This window comes from Camellia sinensis, chromosome 9, assembly GCF_055761805.1.
Source record: "Camellia sinensis isolate YWXY chromosome 9, ASM5576180v1, whole genome shotgun sequence".
NCBI classification, from domain to species: domain Eukaryota; kingdom Viridiplantae; phylum Streptophyta; class Magnoliopsida; order Ericales; family Theaceae; genus Camellia; species Camellia sinensis.
In genome coordinates, this window is record NC_138969.1 from 176,573,799 (window position 1) to 176,583,495 (window position 9,697).

The following is a 9,697-nucleotide window of genomic DNA, read 5'->3' on the forward strand; positions in this document are numbered from 1 at the left end:
TCTGAACTGAATTTTCTCTAGACTTTCTCTGGGTTGGTCCAGAGAATTTCTCTGGTTTGGTTGGTCTGAATTTTCCCTGGGTTGTTGGACTGAAATTTGAGAAGTTGATGCATACTTACCTTGATTGAATTACCCATGAGATTTGTGATGATTTGCCGAAATCTACCTAGATCTCCATAATACTGAAATTCTTGAATTGGGAAAATTCAGTTTAAAAACCAAAGAATTTCTCTAGATCAACCTTGAGAAACTTCAGTAAAACCAAAGAATTTCTCTGAGCCAACCCAGAGAAAATTCAGTTAAAAAACCAAAGAAAATTCAGCTGAAATCACCTCATCATGCAGAGACAATGATTCGTTTGCTCGTCCATGCTGGGCCATTCCAACTATAATTGAAGTCCAAGAAACTATATCTCTTCGGCACATAGTATCAAAAATGGTCTTTGCTGCTAGTATGTCACTACATTTAGCATACATATTAACAAGTGCATTACTAACAAATAAACTAGATTCATAACCAAGAGATAAAACTAAGTAATGAATCTGTTTTCCAAGCTCCAACGCTGCTAAATTAGCTGAGGCTCCAACAATGCTTGAAAGAATAAAAGGGTCTACAATATCAACCCCTGCTCTCCTCATTTCAGTGAAGAGATTAAACCCATCAATCCATTGTCCACTCTGTACCAACCCAGATATCAAAGCCGTCCAAGAAAACAAATTCTTCTCCGCCATACCACGCAAGAGTTCAACAGCTTCCGATTTTCCTCCACTTCGGGCATACCCAGAAATCATAGTTGTCGAAGAAACTAAATTCTCCGCTAAACCAGAGAATTTCTCTGGATCAACCCAGAGAAAATTCAGTTCAAATCATAGAATTTCTCTGGACCAATCCAGAGAAAATTCACTTTAAGCCAGAAAATTTCTCCGGACCAACCCAGAGAAATTTCAGTTCAAACTAGAGAATTTCTCTAGTTTCAACCCAAAGAAAATTCAGTTCAGGTGATCGTGATTTACCATTTCTTTCTGATAATGGATCATCTGAATCAGCTTTTCACTGCCACTGCAAACCTGTCATTCCTTTGGTTCTTCATGTGAGGATTGAGCCTTAAAAGCTTCAGATACTTCTGGACCACATCCTTGGCGAAACGCTTTGACGAACCGTTCTCAGAGCTCTACTTCCGTGAATTGCTTCTCGAACTGTTCACTCTCGCAAGCAATGAGAAAATCGAAACTTCCTCAACCTTACATTTCTCAGCGAAACGCTTGCTCTGCTGGTGAGTCGCCGGCGACGCATCGGCGGACTCGATTTTCTCCAATTTCGGCTTCTTAAACAGTATAAACACACGAAACTTCGGCGGAGATCTCAGGAACGAAATCGGAGACAAAGGCTTGGTTCCTTTAAAAAACGCATCGTTAGGAGATTCAACGAAATCGGACTCAATCACGCCGTCCTTTTTATAGCCAAATCGTTGTACGAATCTTCGTCAGTGTCCGAACCATCGTCCTTGTCTTCCTTCTCGTCAAAACCTGGCACAGCAAATTCCAAATCGAAGAAAGTCTCTTCTTCCTCATCGGATTCAACCGGCTGACGGTGGTAGAGCGGAGGGAGGAGTCGGAGGAGAAGGTGTTGAGGAAGATGTCGTAGAGGATGGTGGAGAGGAGGGTGGAGGAGCAGAGAAGAGAGAGAGAGGAGAGACAAATTTCTCTGATATATGTTTAGGGACCTTAGACATCAGAAAATAATTTTGTGGATCTCTTCCATTATGAAAAGTGGGAGAGGGACCCTACACTAATTTTTCCTAAAAATTATGTGTCACTTTTTGATTCATAATTAACATATAATTCTAATAATTTGTAAATTAAATTATATCGCCCAAAATTTTAGTGTGAAAAAGGTCCCTTGACATAAAAGGATTGAAGTATTTATATGTAAATATCATCGGATAAATAGTATGTGGATTAAAATATAAGAGAATAAAGTTTATTGAAAAAACTACTAATAAGTTCTATTTTTCTTTTAATATTATTATGGAATCTTATCAAGTTTCAATATAAACAACTAAGTTTTATTTGTCATAAAATGTTTTCAAAAGATTCAGTCCTCTATAATAATATATCTTATCCCAATTTTAAATCTCATTTAATATGAACAATAATTTTATAAATATTTTTATTTGCAGTAAAATTATATTTTTTTTAATTGTACAAATTATTATGTTCTATTAAAAAAAATCATAAATCACAATATAAAAATTACTAGTAAGTTCTATTTTGTTTTGAAAAATTACAATTGAGTTATATTAAATTTTAGTATAAATTTCAATTATTCATAAGAGTATATTCTACTTTCTTTTTATTTTTCTCATTAAACTATGAATAAAAAATTTCATAAAAATTTTATTTTATTCAAAATTTTATAATAAAACTATTTTTAATTATTTAAAATTAAATAAATTTTCATAAACAAAAGCATAAATATATAAAAAAAAAATTCATCAACTATTTCATGTATTGAAAAATATATAAATTTGTCATAGTATTATTTGCACAGCTCTTTGGAATTTTAAAAGAATTTAGCCCTTTTAGATTGTTTACACTAGAAAAAAAGAAAAAAAAAATCATAATTTGAAATAACAAAAAGTGATGCATTTTATATTATAGTTGTTTGGATTTAATTGTTATTTATGATCTACCAAACCCGAATCTTAATTTATGGTACATATATCAACATTAATTCTAGGGTAAATTACGCTGACACCCTTTGAGATTTCTCTTTAATATAGATTCCTCCTCGCATTTAAAAAATTACACTTACCCTCAATCAGATTAAAATGACATATTTGCCCCTTAGTCTTTATACATATAAAAAAATAAAATAAAATAATATAAAATAAAATAATATAGATATTTTGTTCATATCATTTCAAGGGAAATAATAATAATCTTCTTTGGTTTAATTCACACAAAAAATTATGCTTTTATTTTTTGTATTTTTTTATTTTTACTAAATTTTTTTAATATTTTATGCAATTTTTATTTTTAGTTTTTAAGATACACCTAATCTAGATATACTTAAAAAGTATAATATATATTTTTTTTAAATTCACAAAATACAAGAAAATAAAAAATACAGAAATTCAGTGCATTATCTTATTTTATTATATTCAATGAATTTTTTAAAAGTTTTTTGTACAAATTTTATATCTTTTAAATATATCTAAATTAAATTGATCTAAAAAGTAAAAATAAATTGATTAAAATATTTTAAGAATTATTAAAAATACAAAAATATAATTTTAAAACTCAAAACATTATTTCTATAAACTCCACAGGGGTGTGGAGTACATTTTGTTGATTATATATATATATATATATATATGCATTGTATTTTTGTGCTTTAAAATTTGATTGGGTGGTTGGTTAAATTTTATGTGAATGGCGGTGTTTGATAATATTGTAATAAATGTGAGTAAATAGACAAGAAAGAAAAATGATAGTGGAAATAAAAATGAAAAATTATATTCATATATAAAAATTTATACAAAAATTATTATAAAAATGTTATGAAAGTGACATTGTTGTAAATATAAATAATGTTATGAGTGTTTTGTTTTAGGGAAAATTGGTCTAGGGTCCCTCTCCCACTTTTCGTAAGGGAAGAGATCCACAAAATTATTTTTTGATGTCTAAGGTCCTCCCATCTATCACAGAGAAATTCAGCCCCCTTCCTTTTGTCTACTCTCACTCGTCACCACGATCAAACACGCACAGAGAGAGAGAGAGCCATGTCGCCGGAAGATGTGTCGGTGGAGAGGTTTAGGGAGGTTCTCGCGGAGCTTGATCGACGGAGAGAAGCTCCACGGCACAATCACAGTCACCGACGGACAAAGTTCTCAATCCATCTACAACCGAGATTGGGAAATTTTGCAAGGAATTGAATGTTCAGCTACACACAGATGCTACGCAGGCTTTGGGGAAGGTTGCAATCTCTTTCTCTCTCTTTCTATATATATATATATATATATCTTCATCATCAATCTCCATCTTCCTCTATTAACTGGTTCATTCCATATATTGTATAGTTCTTCATGAAGCTCAATTACTATATTTCCAATTTTGAAGATTCTTCCCCGAAGAAGAACAATAGGGCAAATGTGTATAAAAGTGCAATGTATTGAATCAACTCCTACATCTACTCAATCTATTACATAGAACTTGACCTGAACAATCTCTCATTAAATCATGAGAGAGAGAGAGAGAGAGCCAACCCATTTTCTTTGTAGAGAATTTTTGTCCAGAAAAATTCTCTGAGATTTTGGTCACTGTGTAAATTTTCTCTGAGAAATTCTCTGGGAGGTTCTAGAGAAATTCCTCTAGACAAAATTTCTCTGGACAGAAAATTCTCTGGTCATATTTGCCACTTACCAAAGTGCTCTGGTGGTATGAAGTTTTTAAAAAATTACATAATTTAAAACACTTTTTATCTATTGAATTGGTGGCTTGCTGTTGTTTTTTCTGGTTTTCTATGTACTAATGTCATGTATATTTGCTATAGGCAAAGGTGAGTCCTAGTGTTGTGGTCTATGCTCAACTTTCAAAGCTTGATGGGGTTCTGGGAAGGTTCCATGCCTTACACTGCTTGGAAATGTTTAGGGTGGAAAAATGGTTTTTCCACTGGTATGTATTAATGTGTTTCATGAAATTTCATATTGAATGTTCTGAGCTATGATATTGTTGCAGAAAATGTGTCGGTGGAAGCATATGGAAGGGAGAGAAATTTGAAATTTCTTTGGAGAGTCCATGAAAGGCCAAGGAGGCCAGAGAAATTTTAAATTTCTCTGGAGAGGTAATTTTGTGGGAAGGCCAGTGAAGTCAGAGAAATTTTCAAATTTTTCTGGAGTGTTGAGTCCAGGAGGGCAGAGAAATTTACAGTGGGAGGTTTAAGGAAGGTCAGCTGAGGCTTGAAAACGTTTCTGGAAAGTACTTGGCAGACTGCAATGAAGCTTCAACATCAAAATTGGGATCCAACTGTACTGAAGCTGCAAGGTTATGGTCTGTCTTGGAGCTCATGCCCTAAGAATTTCTCAAATTTCTCTGGATTCAACCCAGAGAAATTTGAATTTTCTTTGGATTCAACCCAGAGAAAATTCAAATTTCTTTGGGTTCATTTTGACCGGTTTCTTTCGAGGCGAGCAAGGGGGTCCAACTCTAAATTGCCTCTTGTTGATCCAACTCTACCGAAGCTGCAAGGTTGTTGTCTATTATACATATAAAAATTAGGCTAGAGTGGCAATTTTTCTGATTACTCTCTCTCTCATGCTGTTGCTTGGTATATCTAACATGAAATTTTTGGTTTTTCAGGTGATGTTGAAGCTTCTTTGAGTTGGTGTCCCAGTGTTTTTTGAATTCATTGATCTTCTTTTCAATTGTTTGGGCTTGATTTTCTTGGCTGGTTTTGTTTTTTAATTTCTTCTTCATTCATCCGTGAATTAATAGTTGTAAATGCTACCGACACCGCCAATCTATAAATATAACTATCCTTTCTTGTTGCAGTACACAAAACATAAAGGTCAGAACGTTGAGTTCACAGGTTTCATTGAGTTTTCACAGGTTTGATCGTGTCTAAGATGAAAATATTGCACTGAAGAGAGGAAGAGAATTTCTCTGGATTGAATTTTCTCTAGATTGAATTTTCTCTGGTTGAATTTTCTCTAGATCTAATTTTCTCTGGATTGATGTTGAGGGACCTTAGACATCATGAAAATAGTTGATGTCCTTTATACTATAAAATCATAATATCAAGGACCTTAAAAAAAATACCCCTTTGTTTTAAAGTGAAAGGTCATCATTAAGTTATATTATTGTGTTTGAAAATTTTATATAAAATTTATGGTTGTATATCATCACTTAATAAAAATATGTTCAGGTAAAATTTAATGATGAAAAGTTATAAAATTTAGTCATGATGATAGGTAGAAAGAAATGGTAGGACAAATGGCAAAGTGGTCATTAAAAAAAAAAAAAAAAAACTCAGGAAAGGGAATATAATTTTTCAAATGTGATGGAAGAATCTGTATCAAATAAAAACCTCAGGAGGTGTTAGTGTTATTTACCCTTAATTCTAATATATTTAATTATATTTAAAAAAATTAATATAATTTTATTAAAATTATAAAACTTTTTTTTTTTTTTACCTAAATCTCAATAAAATTTAGGGTAAATTACCAATAAGTCTTACTTTTTGGACTTATTACCCATTAGGTCTTATTGATAAATTTATTAGCATCTCTTACTTTTATGAATAAATTTACAGTGATAAATTTATTAATTAAGATCCGTAAATAAATAAATCTATTTAATAGGATTGATTGCTAAGTGGCCCTAAAATTAAATTTATCCTATAAAATTTTACATCTATATATCTTAACCCAAATAAGATAAAGTGTAGAGAAATTGTGAGTAGGAACATAGACATAGTGACAATGAGAATAGAGATAAATTTAAAATAATTTTGAGAATAATTTTAAAAATAGAGATAAATAAATGAGTTTTAGTTTTGTACTCTAAAAAATCTTTTTCAAAATCCAAATCAAATGGGCCTAACATTGGCATGGCTCAGCAAGTTCAGATCCTCTCCTTGAGTTCTTACTTGAGACGGTCCAAATGCCCCCAAATAGATCTGGCGGTCTAGATCTGCAAAAAAAAAGAATCAAAACAAATTCAAAATGACCCTTACTCTCATTCATCGAAATCAAAATTTCCCTCACTCACCCTCACCTTCACCTTCACCTTCACCTTCACCCTCACGATCTTCTCTTCCACCGAACCCAACCTTACCGGCCACCCACTCCCGATGGTGAGGGCTCACTCCTGAAACCCAATGACATACTCCGCCAAGAAGAGTGGCCCCAAGAATGTCCTAAAACAGAAAAGTCGTATGCCAAATCGTCTCACTTCACTACCTGAAATGGTGATTACCCATGAGAATACATCTCTAAACATTCAGCATTGATAGGAAAAAGTAGGAGTGTGCTTGAGTCGATTGGGAGAAGAATGATTTTGTAAATTGTTTCTATGTAGAAAAACTAAAAACTGCTTTGAGAAGTACATAACATGGAGGCTGAACTCCAAATTGAGATTGCCAGAAATAATTTTCTTCAATAGCAGTTTTATCTAGGCAAGAAAACATTGTAAAATTGTGCAACTGGATTTCACGAGTGGGTCATGGTCGTCAGGAGTAGATCGCCGTCGAAAGTGGGTTGCCAGTGAGATTGGGTTCAGTGAAGAAGAAGGTCGTGAGGGTAAGGCTAAGGCTGAGGCTGAGTGAGGGAAATTTTGATTTCGATGCTTAAGGGTGAGGGTCATTTTCAATTTGTTTTGAATTTTTTTTTTTTTTTTTTTTTAAGACAAATCTAAACCGCCAGATCTATTTTGGTGCATCTAGACGGTTCCAAGTATGAGCTCAAGGTGGGCGTATAAAGAGGAGAACTGAACTATGGGTCAGCGGCGACGACCAACAGAAAGCTAGTCAAGTCAGGCCCCGTTTGAATTCTTGTGCCAAAGTGGTTGTTGAAAATAAACATTGGAATTGCAGATAGATGCAATAATCATAAAATAATGGAGAAATGACAAGACAGTGATAGCAGGAAATTTTTTTCATAAAATTATATAAAAAAAAGTATAGAATTTTAATTACTATTAAAATTTGTAAATTTTATTATTAATGTGTAATTTTTTTTTTTACTGATACACTGTATTGTTATTTCCCATAACATAATTATATTATAAATGATTTTTTTTTTTCTGGGTGTGTAATTCTGGCACGCCTTGGGGTCTGTTTGGAAAGATGATTTGTGGCTAAAATAGTCACAAAAGACAAAATAGACTATTTTAGTCACAATAAACAAAACATCACATCTAACCCATAATCATTACGCTCTTCTCTCACAAAAAAATTAAAAAGTCATTCACAAACCAAACTTTTTAGCCTAGGCTAAAATAGTCAAAAAAATCAAAAAGCCAAACCACTTCTCAAACCAACCCCAAAAAAGTTCTAATAAATTTAGGGCACATAAAAGAGTTGTACTATTATGAAAATGTAATTTTAGTTATCATTGAAATATAATTTTGAAAGAATTTTAAAAAAGCAAAAAATGAAAAAAAAATAATTTTTAAACGATGGAGGTACAAGATTTAGTTATATAATTTAATATATAAATCACTTATAACTCTATCATTTTAAAATTATTTTTTTATTCTCCATGATATTCTCTCAATAGTAATACTATAAATCTATATATAACTACCAAAAAATAATTGTCTTATAGTTGGCGGTGGCGGAACCAAAAAATTAAATTATAGGGGACACTTATTAATTATAATATTGAAAATTTTTACAAAAATATTTCACGCAAGTTTTTATAATTGATTTCAAGAAACATTAGAAAATAATATTATTTATACCTAGTATATCATGGATAATACCAAAAAATATATGGATATAAGTCTTAAAATAAATTATATAATAATAAAAAAAATTTATACAAAATTTGATTAAAAATTCAATATAATGGTAATATCACGTCATTATTAATATGTGATATCACCAACTAATAGTACATAAACACATAGAGAGTGAACCTCCCATGCTAAATGTAACTAACAATCCAATAAATTTCATGTAAAACAAAGCATTATAACGCAACCGAAAAAATATTTAGATCATACATTTAGGTGATAGAACCTCGTGGGTAAATCACGTGCTTCCAGAATCTGAACAACAAACCCAACAGTGGAGTGATACTACAAAATGAGTATCACCCACACAATTCACACTGCAAAATGGTTTGATCGTTGTTTAATGGGAGAGAGTCAAAGAGAGAGTCTGGGAAAAAAGGTTATGGGTAAAAACCACATAACGTATCTGATATACGTATCTGATATATCAATATATTATCTAAAATATATAATCAAATATATATCCACCAATATCTATCTATCCATCTATTCATATCTATTGATATGATAGATACAGATATCTTGAATGGTTATCCAAATAAGTTTTGAATTCAAATTCAAACTTATATGGATAAGGTTCAAAAGGTTCAGGTTCAAAAAGGTTCAAAGGGTCATGCCACATGGGCGCCCAATTTCTAACATCTCTCACTCGCACATGAGTTGGCATGACACTGCCACATCTCTATCTCAATCTCCCCAAAAAAGAACAATCTCATACTAGCCAATGCACCATGCGACTGCTGAGAACACCTGCATGTGGAAGCTCTATACTAAAAACTCAAAATGAACCAGCATAGAGACATCAACCCAAAAAAATAAAAATAGTGTCTCATATACCCCAGACCCATCTAATTACACCGGTCCAAAAAACATCTCTAATCCCTAAAAAAAAGCATGTTTGACCTTCTCAATTCTTGCAATGTATTCGCACTCAATCCGCCTCCCATACAGAGCGATGTGAGTTGCCAGCAGTGAATATACAACAGTGGTGTAATACTAGATGATCTTCCCTTTGCCCTCATGCCATTTAGTTTAGGATTGACCGCTTTTCCGGTGATGACCCTTAAAGCCGAATCATACATGACCGCAGACAACATACCAAAGTAGCAGAATATCAACCCCTTACCTTATGACATAGTCAAAAGTCACAAAAAGGGTACATAAATGAAAGTCATATCAAT

The 9,697-nt window shown here is 32.3% G+C and overlaps 1 pseudogene; it reads right to left on the bottom strand.

Annotated features, from left to right (window-relative positions):
- Nucleotides 1–211: 211 nt before the first annotated feature.
- Nucleotides 212–1,074, bottom strand: LOC145799943 (pentatricopeptide repeat-containing protein At4g14050, mitochondrial pseudogene; annotated as a pseudogene).
- Between the last annotated feature and the right edge of the window lie 8,623 nt (nt 1,075–9,697).